Raw genomic sequence first — 4994 nt, forward strand, 5'->3', positions numbered from 1 at the left:
AGGGCCTGGTTCAAAGCCCAGTACATCAGGAGGGGTTGTTAGTGCATGGCATGAAGCCATGATTTCTAAATGAATGAATTCTAGTTACAGACAGACCATGATGGTGATGGAGGGCAGAGCCTACCCTGCTCCTTCCATCTTAGAAGTTCTTAATTGCAAAAAGCAATTACTGAAAAAAGTCTATCAAGTTTTCCTGTGGTAAAAAAGGCACCTGGGCCTGATTGACAGATTAAACACACAGGTCTGAACTCAGCTGTGCTAATTGGTACATGTTAATCATTGCACTGGGTTTCTTTTCACTTTATACTTAGAGGCAAACTTTTTTCTTTTAGTCGAGTATGATGTGACTTGAGGGAACATATGAGGGAACCTTGTGAGCACCCAGTGCTAGCTTATTAATATTCTTCCAGGTATCTTGAGCATGCTACAATGGAAGGCTAACGTTCATTGACAAGAATGATCAGATGAAAAAGAATAATCTCTTTTAAATTAGCAGCTAAAAGGTATTTTTACTTTCTCAGAGAATTATTATTTCATTCCCAGTGAAAATTCAGGGATTCACAATGAAATGGACATCTGGCCCATTTGCAGTTGTATGGGCAGCATTTGGCTGTATTTAGCACTCTGGTTTTTAGACAATGAACACCCAAAAGGAAAGAGAAACATGTACTTCAGACTTCAGTAATGCATGTATCCCTGTTACATCAGAACCAGTGGGATTCAGGTACACTGTCATCAAATATTAAACACTGTTAGAAATGCATACCATACAATAAGTGTCAGCTTTGGGTAAGTTATTTAGAAAAAACGGAATATATCTGTCATTTAATTCTATTTCAAGGCAATATTGAGATTTTGCCTTCATATTCTTTTATTAGATTGTTTTGAATAGCTGATTTCTTCCTGTAGGATTTCAAGAATTCATCTAAAATTTTATTTGCTTAGTTTCTTTTAAGTAGCAAGAAGTCATAAAGTAATTAATGACATTTAAGAATGGGGCTAGTCTTTTGGGAGATGGTTCAAGGTGGCATGGATGGTCAGAGGTGCATGATACAAAAGCATGATTATATAATGAGGACTGTGTCACTGCACACTTGTTTTTCTCCAGGCTTAAATATGTAACATATCATTTATCTTAAATGATAATCCTACATTTTTATGGATTTGTGGATATTGTTTGTGGACAGAAGGAAAAGAAAGAAAACTTAAAAATCAACCTGTACACCTACCAAACATCTCAGAGAATCTTGCTGATTTCTTGCCTGCAAACTCTGGATCTGTCTTTATCATTTTTTGTGTGATTGTGTCTGGTGAATTTGCATTTCTACTCTATCACAGACGTCTCTTATTTTTGGGGCTTAGATTAAATAAGGAGACATGTAATGTGGTTCTTGTTGAACTTCTTGATCCTGCAACCGTCTTTACCCATAATCCAGAATTAGCATCTCCATTACCATAGCCAGGTTCAACTGTGACTTGATGGTTCAGCTTTTAAAGGGGCAGTCTATTAATTTGAAATTGGTGGTAAGAATACTAAAGGCTAACAATGGGTCATATTTCTGAATTTAATAGACAGTTTCACGCAGGGCTTTTGGATGTAAGGCAAAGTTAACCTTGGTCCAATCAATTTAAGTCCTGATTCAATCCTAAGTATTTTGTCTCTAACAATAGGTGCTATGAGCTGTGCCTGGTAGCAGAACCAAGATTCCTGTAAAGAATATTAATTAACTGGCTTGAAATCTAGACATAACCAGTGATCCCGATGGTGGTGTTTGAGGCAACATGACCATCCAGCTGCAGAACACAGACCTCACCCAACAACAGGGAGAAGTGGCCCTTGGGGCCAGGACAAGGCTTGCACCAAGCTGGAATATGAGAAACCCATTTTTGCACAAGAGTTCCTGGACACGAAATGCACGTCCTGCCTGCTGAAATCCCCACATAAAACACCCCAGGCACACCAGGAAGAAAGCTGCTGATTTGAGTTTATGAACTCCTGGCAGGGAGGAGTTAGTGCTGAATCTGCATTAAGAGTTCCAGCATTATTTGTCCCCCACAGCCAGTGCGTTTTGCCAGTGTATTAGGATTCTGTGTCTGGAACAGTAATGCCATTTATTTAAAAGACTGCAGCTGGAAATCACTGTAGACACTCGGTTTTGCAATAAAATACTGTGGAGCCCCATCCATACCTTTGCATTTTACGGTATATTAATCCTTGTGTAGGTAAAAGTGACTCTCGCTGAACTACAGTTTCCTGATTGTTCCCATTATGGATAGAGGGGTTTTCCACATAGAGCGGCAGAGGACAAATGAAGCTGCACCAGCTCTTTAAAGGGTGTTTAACTGCAGAGGTCTGCAGGCAGCCAGCACAGCAGTATGGGCAGCAGGGAATAGACACACATCATTCAAATCTGGGAACTGTGAAATGGTGGGGGTTCAATTCAGCCTCACTGTGTGATCTTATTGAGACTTTTTGTCAGAATATTCAATTTGGGAGTTTGCTTATTCTTTTCTTTCAAGGAAAATTGTTGAAGCAAAAGATCAGCTTTATCTTTTCAATGGAACTTTGGGGATTTTAAAAACAGTCAGAGCATTTCAGCATCCTCAATATGAGATTGAATATGAATATGAATATTGAATATGAATAGGAATATAGTTTAAAACAATAAAGGGATATTCATGACACCAAACTGCAGACTTATAATTTAACCAATTAAATAGGGTCTTTTTATATAGGTCCTGAGAGAAGTTCCTGCTTTTCAGACACCCTCTGAAGATAATACAGACTTGAGAAGCTGAGGTACTTTGGCCAGTTTTTTGAGTTCCTTAAGAAAAAGGTAAGAGGAGTGTGCTTAGGCATACAGATAATATGAACGTTTGGGGGAGGCATGATTAAAAGTGGGAATGGAAAAATGTTGCCTGTCAGAAGTTTTTGTTGTATTTTTTCATAAGAACAACATGCAGTTATTTTGCAAATCAAGGAAGAGTAATTTAGAAGATTCGGGGGTCTAAGGCAAAGTAAAGTTTATATTTTTACCCTCAAACAAATGTGGAGATCTCAAGGGCATTGCTCATGTGGTTTTTCTCTTTCTCAATCAAATGGAAATCTGGAAAAAAAAATAAACCAAATAGCCTACATATGCACAAACAACTTATTTATTAAGGACTGTATTAAGGAATTTAAGTATTATAAGAGGAGGTAAATGTTTTCTCATTTTTACCTCACTTAATTTACAAATGGGGCAGATACAACCTGGATAAGTTGATCTTTCCACTGCGCTATTGATTTTCATCCATGGCAAAGGAAAAAAAATCCCTACAGAAATAATTTTGAACATGTGACATCAACCTGTGAAACTCCAGAATTTCATCATAGATTTGGTCAGATTTCGAAATCTCAGCTTTGGCTTACTCATTTAGAGAGAAGCAGAGTCCTCCATTTAATTCAGATGTGTTTAATTCAGAAGGTTCCAGAAAGTGAGATTTAATTCATTTAATTCAGAAGGTTCCAGAAAGTGAGATTATGAAACTCAGTATTCTGACAGTGCCTGATAGGAATAGTGATTAAAATTGGTGAATTATTGTATACCATAGTCCTGGTCAATAACACTTAGATTTTTGTGTCATTGCAGGGAAACTGCTATACTTTAGTTATGTTCTGAATCTTAGTCTTCTATCCAAAATAATCATAATTTTTGTGACCAGTATTAAAATAGCTGCCAAGGAGATGGTGCTTATTACAGATAATTTTAAGTTGCCATACAATGGAAAATTGTAATTGTAATTTTAATTTAGAATGAGTGGGACTGTGTCAGTGCTCGAGCACAGATGACATTTTTAAAGAATTCCCAAGTGACCAAAAATGCCTATTTTTTAATAGAAGTTTGCAGGTGGCTTTATATGCCTAAAGCTTCAGACACAACCCTGTTGTAATGGATATATACTCAAAGAAAGTGCCATTGCAAACTTTAGTTAGGTGGTTTTTAAGCTTTCTGTGTTTAAGGTCCAATTTTGTTCTTATTTTTCAGTGAGACTGATACAAAATGTTTACAGAACTTGAATAAAGCAAAAGAAGCCTTTGGCACTGGGTAGTGTATTTGGATAAGGGTAACAGTTAAGATTATCTGGATCTTATGTTTTTAATCATTGAAGAGTGTGGCTTATCCTGTCTGGCAACAGATTAGGAGGAAGATAACACAGTGGGGTCATTTTGTGGAATTTCTGAGCCTAATTTCAGCAATACTAAAACTGCTGGAAAGGGGATGAAAACCTCCCCATCTCCATCTATGAATATCTGGGCCTTTCCATCCCTAGAAATATATGCCACACTTTGTGCTAAAATTACATTTCCAAGGGAACTGTGGTGGGTAGCAGAGCTAACACAACCATGCACTGGTGGGCACACTGATCCCAGTGACCTCAGTCCTCCTTTTTCTGCTTGTGCTACACCAGTTTGGTAGTGTGAACAGGCAGGAGCAGGCACAACTTGGCCTCCTTTTGTCAATGCAGAGCAGATACACAGAGAAGAAGTGTCACTTAGAACTTTTCACAGTGTGCTTGAGAAATTGTGCTCTTGTGCCACATATCATAGGGATTATTTTCTCAGTAGCATACAAGCTGTAGAGAGAGTGATGAAGATAGTGAAGAATGTAATTAAGCTTAGTCTGTAAGTCCATTTAAATCTGCTTTCAATTCAGTGACAAGATTTACACTCTATGACAGTCTGAATGCTAATATGTGTGATTGCAGGTTGGCAGAAATAGAAAAAATTTCTTTGATTTTCTGAACTGACGAGGTTACCAGAATCTTTTGTTTGCTCTTGACACACAGAGACATTGTGCAATTGGTTTTATTGTGTTCACAAAAGCAAACAGGAGCAGGGAGGGGGAGGTAAGGATGTGGGGAGTAGGAGGGATAGGACCATAAAAAGGGAAATTGCATGTGCCTGTTCTGTGTTTTTATTTCATGTTTTCCACAAGGTTCATGAATGCAAA

This window comes from Corvus kubaryi, unplaced genomic scaffold (genome assembly GCF_017639235.1).
Source record: "Corvus kubaryi isolate FWS band 111438036 unplaced genomic scaffold, C.kubaryi_AGA036_p1.0 37397, whole genome shotgun sequence".
Taxonomy (NCBI): domain Eukaryota; kingdom Metazoa; phylum Chordata; class Aves; order Passeriformes; family Corvidae; genus Corvus; species Corvus kubaryi.